The following is a 13,753-nucleotide window of genomic DNA, read 5'->3' as shown; positions in this document are numbered from 1 at the left end:
CAGGCTGTTTTTGTTATGATGGCCCTATAGTAGAGCTTGAAGTCTGGTATTGTGATACCTCCTGCACTGCTTTTTTTTGCTTAGAATTGCTTTGGCTATTCTAGGTCTTTTGCTGTTCCATATGAATTTATGGATTGCTTTCTCTATTTCAGTGAAGAATGTAACTGGGATTTTGATAGAGATTGCATTGAATTTGTATAACAATTTGGGCAATATGGCCATTTTCACTATATTGATTCTGCCTACCCATGAGCATGGGAGGGCTTTCCATCTCCTTGTGTCTTCTTTGATTTCCCTTATTAGATTTTTATAGTTCTCATTAAATAGGTCCGTCACGTCCTTGGTTAGGTTGATCCCTTTATTCTTTTTATTCTTTATTCTTTTATTCTTTATTTTTTATTCTTTATTCTTTTATTGGCTACTGTAAATGGAATTGTTTCCATAATTTCCTTTTCTGCTTGTACACTGCTGGTGTACAGAAAAGCTGCTGACTTTTGTGGATTGATTTTGTATCCTGCTACTTTGCCAAAATGGTTTATGAGGTGTAGGAGTTTGAGGACTGAGTATTTTGGGTCCTTCAGATATAAGATCATGTCGTCTGCGAATAGGGATAGCTTGATTTCTCCTTTGCCGATGTGGATCCCTTTGATGTCCTCCTCTTGCCTTATTGCTATGGCTAGGGATTCCAGCACTATGTTGAAAAGAAGTGGGGAGAGTGGGCATCCTTGTCTTGTTCCTGAGTTTAGGGGGAATGATTTAAGTTTCTCTCCATTTAATATGATGTTAGCAGTTGGTCTGTTGTATATGGCTTTTATTGTTTTGAGGAATGTTCCATCTATTCCTGTTCTCTCCAGAGCTTTTAATAAGTCTGGATGTTGTATTTTGTCAAAGGCTTTTTGGGCATCAACTGAGATAACAATGTGATTCTTGATTTTAGTTCTGTTGATGTGGTGAATTATATTGATTGATTTACGGATGTTGAACCATCCTTGTGACTGTGGGATGAAGCCTACTTGGTCATGATGTATAATTTTCTTGATCAGTTTCTGGATCCTGTTAGCTAATATTTTATTGAGGAGCTTTGCGTCTGTGTTCATTAGTGATATTGGTCTGTAGTTCTTTTTTTGTTGGGTCTCTTCCTGGTTTGGGAATGAGTATGATATTAGCTTCATAGAATGAGTTTGGGATTTCTCCCTTTGTTTCTATTTCACGGAAGAGTTTGAGGAATATTGGTATTAGCTCCTCAGTAAAGGTTTTATAGAATTCATTGGTGAATCCATCTGGGCCTGGGCTTCTGGTTTTCTGATGGTTCATTGGAGATAAGAGTCTCATGGACTTTCCTGCCTAGGCAGTCTTTGAACTGCGATCTTCAGATCTCAGCTTCCTGAGTAGCTAGGATTACAGGCATGAGCTACTGGTGCCCAGCTCTGTGAGACTCTTATCTTCAATTAACCACCAAAAAAGTCGAAAATGGAATGGCAGTGCAAGTGGTAGAGTGCCACCCTTGAGCACAAAAGCTTAGGGACAGCACCCAGGCCCTGAGTTCAAGCCCCAGGATTGACACATTCCACACAAAAGTCTTATTTGGATTAATTTCTCCATGCATCATAATAACCTGTTATTCCCATTTTGCAAATGAGGAAACAGGGGAACACAAAGGTAAAAGAACTTGCCTGAAATCTAGAGCTAACAAGAAAGGAAAATCCATAGTTAGTTTTGCTGAACAAAAAGACATCTCCTAAGGAGAGTTTTGGGTGTTTTGTTTTTTTTGCCACTGTGTGTGTATATGTATGTGTGTGTGTGTGTGTACGTGTGCAAAGGCCAGTCCTGGGGTTTGAACTCAGGGCCTGGACACTGTTCTTGAGCTTTTTTCCTTAAGGCTAGCACTCTACAACTTGAGCCATAGCTCCATTTCTGGCTTTTTTGACCCCTGATTAATTGGAGATAAAAGTCTTGTGGATTTCCTGCCTGGGCCATCTTTGAACCTAGATCCTCAGATCTCAGCCTCCTGAAGAGCTGGAATTATAGGCGTGAGCCCCAGCACCCGGCTCCAGTGCATGATTTGAATGCAGACCCACCAGTCTTGGGTTTGCCCATTTCAACTCATCCCACCATGGTCATTTTGGAGGGAAGGGACTGTTAATGTATACCTTAATAAGGATGCTTTCATGAGGCCAAAGCTTGCTAATGAATGAGAAATGCAACCCTTTAAATTAAAGGTTAATTGAGAGCGGTGTCAGAAGGCCATTGGGGGGGGAGGGGAAGGGTAGCTCCACTTCCTACATTTGTGAAGCCTTACAGCCAGCATACTGGGAAAGCCCCCAGCTGATTTGCATATTCAACAGCCATAATTAATCACACCGGCTCCTGCTTCCTGAGCAATTACTGACACCCAGTATTCTCAGCTGGGGGCAGGGCAGACATCTAGACAGGGGACCACTGTGGCCTTGTACAGAGATAGTTAGTCACACACATACACACACACACACACAATTGCACACATGGACTGAGGGTCCATGGAACTTCATTCTAATTCTGTGTGTGTGTGTGTGTGTGTGTGTGTTTTCTTCACTCAAGGCTAGTGATCTACTGCTTAAGTCACAGCTCTACTTCTGGCTTTTTTGGTGGTTCATCGGCAATAAGAGTCTGGGGGTGGGGGGGGACAGGGGACAACAGGAGTTTGGCCTAGTGGTAGAGTGCTTGCCTAGCATGCATGAAGCCCTGGGTTTGATTCCTCAGCACCACATAAACAGAAAAAGCCAGAAGAGGCGCTCTGGCTGAAGTGGTGCCTTGAGCAAAAAGAGCTCAAGGATAGTGCCCAGGCCCTGAGTTCAAGCCCCAGGACTGGCACAAAAAAAAGTTTCATGGGCATTTTGTGCCCCAGCTGTCTTTCAAACTGTGAGCCTCAGATCTCAGCCTCCTGAGGAGCTAGGATTACAGGCGTGAGTTACTGGGGCTCATATGATTTGGGATTTTTTATTTTTTGAGATGCAATCTCAAAAATGCAGCCCAGGGGCTAGGAATTTAGCTTAGCAGTAGAGTGCTTGCTTGGCATGCATGAAGCCCTGGGTTCGATTCCTCAAAACAACATAAACAGAAAAAGCCAGAAGTGGTGGTGTGGCTCAAGCAGTGGAGTGCTAGACTTTAGCCAAAGAAGCTCAAGGACAGTGCCCAGGCCCTGAGTTCAAGCCCTAGGACTGGCTAAATAAATAAACAAATAAATAAATAAAAAGGTGCAGCCCGTGTTGGCCTGGAACTCTATCCTCTGATCTTAGCCTCCTGAGTGCTGGGATTACAGGCGATGCTAGCCCATTCCTGGCTGGGGGGGTGGGGGGAGTGTGTTTCTCATAGGCACACAAATCCATTTCAGGAGTGTTCAGTCTCCACGTGGCTGGGGGTGGGGGGACTATCCAAGGCTGCCTGGAGACCTAGAAGGGGAGACTGTCAGCCCCACTACTTCCAGCTGTGTGACCCTAAACCAGTAGCTTAACCTCTCTGAGCCTTGCTTTTCCTCTCTGAAATCAATCCTTCCCAGGGCTTCTGCAGGAGTTGAAATTGGCACCAGCCTGTTCTGGCTCAGCACTGGGAGCTTCCATGGTGCTGAGCCAGTTTCCGGCTGCCTAACCTCGGCGCAAGGACCCAGCTTCTTCCGGCCTTGGCCCAGCTGCAGGCTTTACTAGGTCTTCTTGTCCCGCCAGCTCCGGCCTCAATTCCCAGGCCTGTAATGAGAAACACATGTGCTGGAAGCCAGCCCACCTCCCATCCCTCTCCCCTCTCCCCCCCCTTCCCTTTCCCCCCTCTGCTCTCCCCTTCCCAGGCCTCCTGAGTCACTATGACCTCTGCACTCACTTCTCACAGTCCGGTTCCCACCAAGCCTGGCTTTTCACAGGCAGGACAGCAGCATGGAGGCCCCGAGGCCCTGTGCCTGTGACACTCTGCCTGCAAGGTGGGGGGATGAGGGAGGGGCAGCGTGACTGTGACAAATTGTGAGCATGTGGTTGTGTGTGAGCATCTCTCTGAGCCTGTGTGCAAGAGCATTGTGTGTGGATGTGTGAGCAGTCTGCCTGGTTTGTTTGTTGATTTATTTATTGTTGGGCCTGTGTTGGGGCTTGAACTCAGGGCCCGTGGGTTTGTTGTTGTTGCTTCTGGGGCTTGAATCAGGGCCTGGGCACTGTCCCTGAGCCTCTTTGTACTCAAAGCTAGCACTCTACCATTTGAGCCACAGTGCCATTTCCAGCTTTTTCTGAGTGGTTTATTGGAGAAAAGACTCTCACGGACTTTCCTGCCCAGGCTGACTTCTAATCATGATCCTCAGATGTCAGCCTCCTGAGTAGCTAGCATTACAGAAGTAATCTACCAGTGCCTGGCTGTTGTGTTTCCCCCCCCTCCCCCGCCTCGGTTTTTGGGCTTGAACTCAGGGCCTGGGCGCTGTCCCTGAGCTCTTTTGCTCAAGGCTAGCACTCTACTACTTTTGAGCCACTACCCCACTTCCTGCTTTTTGGTGTTTCACTGAAGATAAGAGTCTCATGGGGCTGGACACCGGTGGCTCATGCCTGTAATCCTACTCAGGAGGCTGAGATCTGAGGATTGTGGTTCGAGGCCAGCCTGGGTAGAAAAGTCCATGAGACTTTTATCTCCAATCAACTATTGAGAAAAATCCGGGAGTAGCACTGTAGCTTAAGTGGTAGAGTGCTAGCCTTGAGGACAAAGAGGTCATGGGCAGCACTCAGGTCCTGAGTTCAAGCCCCAGGACCAGCACACACACACACACACACACTAAAGGAAGAGTCTCATGGACATTTCCTTCCCAGGCTGGCTTTGGACCACGATCCTCGGCTCTCAGCCTCCCGAGTGGCTGGGATGACAGGTGTGAGCCACCAACACTAGACTCCATCTGCCTGCTTTGTGTGACCATCTCTGAGCCAGTGGAGATTTTAATTACACACTAATGAATTAATGAATGACACGAGTGATTAATGAATGCATTCATTGCACGTCTCACAGAGCTGGTGTGTACGTTTTAACCTTTGTGTATTTCTGTGTCAGTGAATGAGGTTCTGGGGTCCGGGGCCTGCGTGTGGGTGGACAGCTGAATTTGTGAGTGCTTGTTTGGGTGTGTCTGTGGAGAAGTCATCTCTGGCGGCCGTTCCTTCAGCGGATGGCTGGGCTGCTAGTCCAGAGGGCTTCTGGGCCCGGACATCAGCTACAGTGTCCTTGGCTGACCTGGCGACCCCATTGTGTCTCAGGGATCCTGGGGTAACCAGAGGCCAGGTTCCCATCGCAGAACTGGGTCACCCATGCAGGGGTGTGCAGGGTGCCCGGCGGACACAAGCACGCTACAGTGATGAAGGCCCCACAGGAGGACACACGGGGGACTGCAGGCCTTGGCAGGATGTCAGGATGGGGTGAGGAGTCAGCCATGCTGGGTAGAGGCTGGCATCTGGAGGCAGGCTTGCCAGCTCTGACCTGCAACCCCCACCCCATCCTGCACTGCGCAGCCACTCTGAGCCTGGGTTTGTCTATCTGAGAAATGGGTGGGCCTGCATGCTGCAGGTGGCCTGCCTGGATCCCAGAGCCTGTACAAGTCCACCGGCCCCAGGGCTGGCCCAGGGGATTGTGGTCATGGGAAGGACCCCTTCCTCCCCTCAGTTCAGATGCCACGGCAAAGTCCAGAGGTCAGCAGGCGGACTTCACACACAGGACTGGATTGCAGTCCCATGTCTGCTCTTCAGTCCTGAGTGATCCTAGGCAAGATATTGAGCCTCTCTGTGCCTTAATATGTTTATTCTACATTGTTTTTCACACTTTGTGTGTGTGTATGCACACATGTGCATGCAAGACAGGGCATCATTAAGGAACTCAGGCTGGATGTGACCTTTCTCATCTTTCTGCCTCCACTTCCAGATGTGCAAGTTTTAGCACAGATTACAGTCATATGCTACTACACCCCTCTCTCTGTTTTCTCCCTTTCTCTTCTTTCCTTCCTCCTTCTTAGTTCCTCTCCTCTTTCTTTTTTCTTTTCTTTTCTCTTTCTTTCTTTTTTTTTTCTTGCCGGTTATGGGGCTTGAACTCAGGACCTGGGCTCTCTGTTCTTGAGCGTTCTGTGCTCAATACTAGCCCTCTGCCAATTGTAGCCACAGCTCCACTTCCAGTTTTCTGGTGTTTCCTGTGCCCCAGCTGGCTTCAAAACACCATCCTTAGATCTCAGCTGGGGATAGAATGCCAGGCCTCAAGGGTGTTAGGCAAACACTCTACCACTTGGGGCCAAACTCTCAGCACTTTTATTTGTGTTTTGCTTTTGAGACAGGGTCTCCTCATTAGCCCAGACTAGCTTTGAACTGGTGACCCTTCTGCCTCTACCTCCCGAGTGCCAGGATTACAGGTGTGTATCCCCACACTTGGCTCGGTGGAACAGCAAATGCTGATTGAAAGGGTTTAGCCCAGTGTGGAGTGAAGACTTGGAGGTCAGCAAGGGGATGGCTACTACAGGATGTTCCCAGGGTGGTTTGGAAGGGAGTGCTGAGTGCTTAGTCATAGCTGAGCCTGGGGTATTAAGGCTGAGTGAATAAGAAGGTTCTCCCCCAGGCAGCGGAGGGAAGGGAAGGGACATTCCAGCCACATCTCAATCAGACTTTGGCTGTGGGAGCCCAGAATCAATACCAGATGCACTGGTTTGCATGTAGTTTAACTATGTGCCCCAAAATGCCTCTGCTAGAAGCTTGGCTTGGCCCTCACTCTGGTAACCTCTAAAGATGGGGCCAGCTGGAAGGTGATTAGGTTGGAGTCGGGGGAGAAAGGGCAGGGTGCTGTGGTTGAAAGGGATCTCTGGTTGTTTTCATGGGCGCCTGATGATTTCCCACAAGAACATGTGTGCTGTTCTAAAAATGGCAAGCTTTGCCCGGTACAGTGGCTCATGCCTGTAATCCCAGTTACTTGGGCAGTGGAGATGGGGAAGAATGATGGTTCCAGGACAGCCTGGGCAAAAGAAGTTATCAGGATCTCATCTTATTCAGTACAACGGGGTGGAGGCAGGCACCTGTCATCCCAGATACACAGAAGCATAAATAAGATTGCAGTCCAGATCAGTCTGGACAAAAATGTGAGACTCTATTTGAGTAAGAACCAAAGTGAAAAAGCCCTGGGAGCGTGGCTTAATAGAAAAGGTGTGGCTAGGAGAGGGGCAGGACTTCAAGGGGCGTGGCTCTCGGACACAGGCATAGCTTCCCATTAGTGTGTGACTCAACACAGGGGCACGGCTTAAGAGGGAGGGCGTGGCTCAGAGGGGCGTGGCATTCGAGGGCGTGGCTCTGTGACAGGCAGGGCTTCGCATTAGGGCGTGACTCAGTACTGGGGGTGTGGCTATGTTCAGGGGCACGGCTTAGCCATGGGGGCGTGGCTTCGTGGTAGAGCGCACTCCTAGCAAGTGGGAAACCCTGCGTTCAAACCTCAGTACCACAGAAAGAGAAAAGAGAAGAACGGGGTCTGGGAATATGGCCTAGTGGTAAAGTGCTCACCTAGTATACATGAAGCCCTGGGTTCGATTCCTCAGCACCACATATATAGAAAAAAGCCGGAAGTGGCACTGAGTGGCTCAAGAGGTAGAGTGCTAGCCTTGAGCAAAAAGAAACCAGGGACAGTGCTCAGGCCCTGAGTTCAAGCCCCAGAACTGGCAACAAAAACAAAACAAATAAACAAAGCCAACTGCCTTCCTTCTTTAAAAAAAAAAAAAAAGAGAGAGAGAGAGAGCGAACGAGTGAGCTTGGCTCCTGCATTGCCCTGGCTTCCTGTCTGACCACATCCACCGTTCTTCACGTACTTCCACCATCGTGATGCCATCCATCCATCGTGAGACTCTCGCAGACTCCCGCAGAACCTCGAGAACCTCTAGAACAGTGAGATGAATGAACCTCTCTTCTTTGCAAGCTACCTGGCCTCCAGTATTGTGTCGCAGCAGCAGCAGCAACAACAAAAAGACTCTGACATCCAGAAACTTCTTATGCGTCAAGTGAAGTAGAAGATTGGATAGCGGGGCGTGGTGACACCCAGAGGGTGATTTACCACCGACCCTCACCTACCCCTTCAGCCTCACACCCAAAGTGGAGACAGAGGCCCCAGTACTCTGCTTTGGCCTTTCTTCCCGCCTCCAGTCTCCTCCCAGACCTCCTCATTGGCTGAGCCGCCTTACATGCAAGGGAGCTTGGGCAGTGTAGTTTGCAGGACAGCAAAGGTGTCTGGGAAATGTAGTTTGCAGAGGCTCTCTCTCTCTCTCTCTCTCTCCCCTCTCTCCCCTTCCCTCCCACCCAAGAGAAAGGAAACAGAGAAAAAAGGTAAACTTCCTCTAAAAACCAAAGGAACCAACTTTGGCTAAACCACACAGCCCCGGCTGTACCTTGGCCTTGAGACGGGAGTATCTCTCCAGTATCAGAGCAAAGGGAGGACCCTGTTCAAGGTCCTGAAATGCCAACCATGCGAGAGTGTCCACTCTTGGATCAAAACTTGGCAGGTACCACCAATTCTTCCATCCAGGACCCAGCTCGGTTTTTCTGTTTGGAAAAAGGAGGTAAAGGAGGGGCTGAAGGAGGCTTCCCAGGCTCTGATTGTGACTTGGGGCCGCCAGATCCCTGCACAGTGTGTTTCACCTCTCTGCCTGTGGCAATCTACTCCAGGAATGGACGGAGTCACTGAAGTGTCCCTCCCGCCCCATCCATGGGGGAACAATGAGAAGGGAGCAGTTGCTTTAAGATGGAATCCTCAGGGGCTGGGAATGTGGCCTAGCATGCATGAAATCCTGGGTTCCATTCCTCAGCACCACATAAATAGAAAAAGCCCGAAGTGCCGCTGTGACTCAAGTGGCAGAGTGCTAGCCTTGAGCAAAAGGAAGCCAGGGGCAGTGCCCAGGCCCTGAGTTCAAGGCCTAGGACCCCCCCCCCCCCAAAAAAAAAAGGACTGAAACCTCTCTGGCTAACTGACCAAGCAGAGCCAGAGCTGGGATTGTCCCATACCCAGTTGGTCCTCTTTGGACTGACAAAATCATCACTAACCTGAACTCTGCCTGATGCCAAGGAATCTGAAATATGACAGCCTTCTTCTTCACCTATCCAATATTTTACAGATGACTTTCTATACCATCTGATTTACTTGCCACCTTCATATCCCCCTCCCCAGAAAAAAAGTGGTAGAGAGAGGCTGCGGGAATTCAAGGTGACTGGGACAGCCGCTGGGGCGGTTGGTGTAGATATTTTTACTTTCTTCTTTTTTCCCCACCCAGTTGTAGGGCTTGAACTCAGGGCCTGAGCACTGTCCCTGGCTTCTTTTTGCTCAAGGCTAGCACTCTGCCACTTGAGCCACAGCGCCGCTTCTGGCCGTTTTCTGTATATGTGGTGCTGGGGAATCGAACCTAGGGCCTCGTGTATCTGAGGCAGGCACTCTTGCCACTAGGCTATATCCCCAGCCCCCTGGGCTCTTTTGCTCAAGGCTAGCGCTCTACCCCTTGGAGCCACAGTGCCATCTTTAGTTTTTGAGTAGTTAATTGGAGATAAGAATGTGACTCACAGACTTTCCTTCCCATGTTGGCTACTTAGCTCCTGAGTAGCCAGGACTGCAGGTGTGAGCCACCTATGCCTGGCTAATATTTAAATCTTCTTGTGGATCTGGCTTGTCATCTTGGGTCACTGGAGCAGGAGTTGAGGGGGGAGGGAATAATGTCCCAGAGGTACTAGGGGGCGCTGTCCCAGGTGTAATGGGGAAGGGGGCCTTGGGGAAATGCACCCCAGGGAGAGTGGACAAAACACCACACCCCTGAGGAGGCTGGACCCCCTCCCCCACACGTACATACCTGGTCACCTCCATGGGCCTCTTGTCTCAGTGTTTCCCTCTTACCCAATATGTCTGCCAATCTCCAAGTCTGCCCTTTCCCTCTCCCCAGCTTCGCCTGGGAAATTCCCCAATTCCATTTCACAATCTCTGCCTCAGTTTCCCTGAGTTCTCTAAAGAGAGGGGATCCTGAGGATTTCTCCGTTTAGATTATTTCTCCTCCACCCCTGCCCCCTCCCCCACCGAGCCTCCCCTCCCAACTCTGGCAGGGGGTGGGGAGGGAAACGGAATCGAGAGACACGTGATAGCCCCCCTCGCCGGGGCGTGGCCCTGCGCCCCTCCCCCTCCCGCAGCCCCGAGGGGGGCGGGGCGGGGGGCGGAGCCCGCCACAAAGGCTGGGCGCGCGCGGGCGCTGGGCGCGGGGCGCGGGGCGCGGGGCGGCGGGCGGTGGCGCGCGGGGAGTGGGGTGCAGGGTCGCCCCGGCCGGGCCCGCGCCCAGGGCGGGCGGGGGGCGGCGTCATGGGGCCGCCGCCGCCGCTGCCGCCGCTGCTGCTGCTGCTGCTGCTGCTGTGCCCAGGCCTGGCCGGACAGGTAGGGGCCCGCGGGCAGGTGCGGCCGCGGGGGACAGGGTGGGCGCGCCCCGGGGCCCCCAGATCCACGCGGTGCGGGGTGCCACGGGCCGCCCCAGCCCACCTCGCCCCATCAGGCCGGAGCTGGGAAGCGAGGGCGGGGGTCGCGGCGGGGGAGGGGCCGCGCCTCTGACTTGGGTTTGGGGACGTGGGGGGGGGGGCGCTTCTCATGCAGCCTCCCGCCGGGATGGCTTGAAGGGGGGGGACACCGGGACCCCTGTTTTTTGGGGGTGGGTCCTTAACCCCTCTGGGTGAAGCCGGAGCCCACACCCCGCCATCTCGTTGGAGCTGAGCGGGAATGGGGGATAAAACTTCGGGGGGCCTGGGGGTGCCGCTCACCCTCCATCCCTTTATCATGGCTGGGATGCTGGGCTTCTGACCCCCAGCTCCCCCCCCACACAGGTCGTCCGCACCCCTGGAGTGGGGAGAGGGGCGGGGCTCACGCGTGGGTGACTGGCAGGGGCTCGCGTGAGGGGTGCCGGGGTGTCGGGGGGGCGGGGGTCCCCGGGAAGCGTGAGTCTTTGTGCGGCGCTTGGGTGTGACCCCGGACGCCCGGGCGGGAGTTGGGGTGCGGCCCCGAGCAGGCGTGCGGGGGGCCAGCCTGGGATGGGAGTTGTGTGTGACTGGCCGTGTCCATGTGTACAGCCAGCGGCTACGTGTCCAGGTCCGCGGGGCACCGGCGTCCTCGTGATCTCGGGGTGTTGTACAACCGTGGTGGCCAGGTGTGCGCGGGAGAGTCCCCGGGTGACCATTCCGTCCCTGCCTTGGAGTCGGTCGCTTCAAAAGAGGGGCGTGCAGTGGTGTGCATGCACGCACCCTTCCTCATCTGAGTCATCCCAGAGGCAGCCCTGCCTCCCCATGGCACCCCCATCTCCATGGAGCTGGTGAGACATCTCTCCCCTCCTCCATCTTTGTGGAAACCCCTCCCACCCCCTCCATGTCTCAGGTCCCTGAAAGCTCAGGGGGAAGCTGGGCTTAAAAACACAATCACGCCTGTCATCCTAGCTACTCAGGAGGCTGAGATCTGAGGATGGAAGTTCGAAACCAGCCTGGGTAGAAAGTCTGTGAGACTCTTACCTCCAGTGAGCCACCAAAAAAAGATGGAAATGGAGCTGTGGCTCAAGTGGTAGAGCACCAGCCTTGAGTTTAAAAAAAAAAAAAAAAGCTCAGAGACAGCGTTCAGGCCCTGAATTAAGCCCCAGGACCAGCAATAATAATAATAATAATAATAATAATATACAATAATACCAAGGATTCACAAAGTGCTTGTTATGTGAGACATTTGCACTCCTTGGAGCTCTGCTGTTGTGAGAGCTGTGACAGACGTTAAGTCTATGAGAGGCAGAGAGACGTTAAGTCTCTTGCCCAAGGCCACACAGCCAAGAAGTGGCTTCCTGCTTGCCAAGTAGCCCAGTCTCTCGGCGTGGACACGGGTGTAGACATCTCAGTGGGGTTTTCAGGTAGAAATTCCAAAGACAATGCATCTGAGAGGAGGGGGAATGTCCTCATCAAAATAGGATTGATGGGGCGCTGGGAGGGATGGAAGTGAGACTCCAGATTGGAGAATTTCCACAAGGAGAGGCTGAGGTGGTGGGGGTCTCCTCCATCGCCGGGGATGGGTGCCCAAAGCCAGGCATCAATCAGGCTGCAAATAATTTGTGAGCTGGGGAGGAGAGGAACAGAGACCCAAAGAACTTCACACTAGAGAACTTGCTAGGAAGAAAAGAAGGAACCAGAAATGATGTGAATTCGATTTCTGATCCGTTAGGTGGGAGCCACCCCCACCCCCACCCCCACCCTGAGAAGGTGTTTTGGGGGCGGTGCTAACCTGTGTACTCTTTTGGGCCGGGCAAGTCAAGACTGCTTGAGAGAAGGACCGATCAGAGCTCAGAGGAGGCGGGGCTAAACGCAGACGGGGCCGGGCTTAGATGAAGTCATCATTAGGGGCGGGGCTGGTGGAATCCTGTCTCGGGTGGCAGTTCCTTGGGTGGCCACCGTGGGGCGCTACAAATGCGTCCAAAACAGCCTCAGCTCTATGCCAAAGGGAAGGGTCTGGAAAAAGGATGCTCTCTATGCCTTCTCCAAAAGGAGTTCCGACCTCTTCCGAGGCGTCAGAGACCCCTCCCCAGTCCTCAGTGGGCCATGGGCTCCCACCCCAATATGTCCTACCCTCAAATCTTTTATGTATCCTTTTTTTTTTTTTTTGGCCAGTCCTGATGCTTGGACTCAGAGAGCACTGTCCCTGGCTTCATTTTGCTCAAGGCTAGCACTCTGCCACTTAAGCCACATAGCGCCTCTTCTGGCCATTTTCTATATATGTGGTGCTGGGGAATCGAACCCAGTGCTTCATGTATATGAGGCAAGCACTCTTGCCACTAGGCCATATTCCCAGCTCTTATGTATCCTTTGAATCAGTAGATATAGTTAAGCATCAGCCAGTCCACCAACCAGATGGACAAATCCCTGCCTTCCTGGACCTAACTTTCTGGCGGAGGAGACAGATTAAAAAATTAAAGCCGGTTGCTGGTGGGTTACACCTGTCATCTTAGCAACTCAGGAGGCTGAGATCCTCGGATCGCCGTTCAAAGCCAGCCTGGGGCAGGAAAGTCCTGAGACTCTTATTCCAATGAACCACCAGAAAACCAGACATAGTGCTGTGGCTCAAAGTAGAGTGCTAGCCTTGAGCAAAAGAGCTCAGGGACATTGCCCAGGCCTTGAGTTCAAGGCTTATGAATGACAAAAATAAATAATTAAATCAATGTCAACAATTAAGCAATATAATATAGGACCGGGAATGTGGCTTACTGGTAGAGTGCTTGCCTAGCATGCATGAAGGGCTGGGTTCGGTTCCTTAGTACCATATTAACAGAAAAGGCTGGAAGTGGTGCTGTGGCTCAAGTGATAAGAGTGCTAGCCTTGGGCAAAAAAGCTCAGGGGCAGTGCCCAGGCCCTGAGTTCAAGCCCCAGGAGAGGCAAAGAGAAAGAAAGAAAGAGAGAGAGAGAGAAAGAAAGAAAGAAAGAAAGAAAGAAAGAGAGAAAGAAAGGAAGGAAGAAAAGCATGAATAGCTGACATCTGAGGATCCCAGTTCAATGCCAGCCTGGGCAGGAAAGTCCTTAAGACTTTAGACTCTAGTTAACCATCAGAAAGCTGAAAGTAGAGATCTGTGCCCAGGCCCCAAAACCAGCAAGAACTAACTAAATAAAATAAAATAAAGAAATAAAAAAGAAGAAATGAAAGAGGAAAGCAATAGGTCATGCCTACAATCTCAGCTACTCGGGAGACACAGATAATTGAGGATCATGGTTTAAGG

The 13,753-nt window shown here is 51.7% G+C and overlaps 1 protein-coding gene across 1 annotated transcript in view; it reads left to right on the top strand.

The window, feature by feature from the left end:
* Nucleotides 1-10,372: 10,372 nt before the first annotated feature.
* The window catches only part of Olfm2 (olfactomedin 2), a 48,205-nt gene continuing 44,824 nt past the window's right edge, over nt 10,373-13,753 (top strand). The window contains exon 1 of the mRNA XM_048342268.1: nt 10,373-10,404. The gene's annotated coding sequence lies outside the window, so the exon portion shown is untranslated. The remainder of the gene's footprint in view (nt 10,405-13,753) is intronic.

Source organism: Perognathus longimembris, chromosome 3 (assembly GCF_023159225.1).
Source record: "Perognathus longimembris pacificus isolate PPM17 chromosome 3, ASM2315922v1, whole genome shotgun sequence".
In the NCBI taxonomy this organism is placed as follows: Eukaryota; Metazoa; Chordata; class Mammalia; order Rodentia; family Heteromyidae; genus Perognathus; species Perognathus longimembris.
This window is presented reverse-complemented; position numbering and strand designations above follow the sequence as displayed.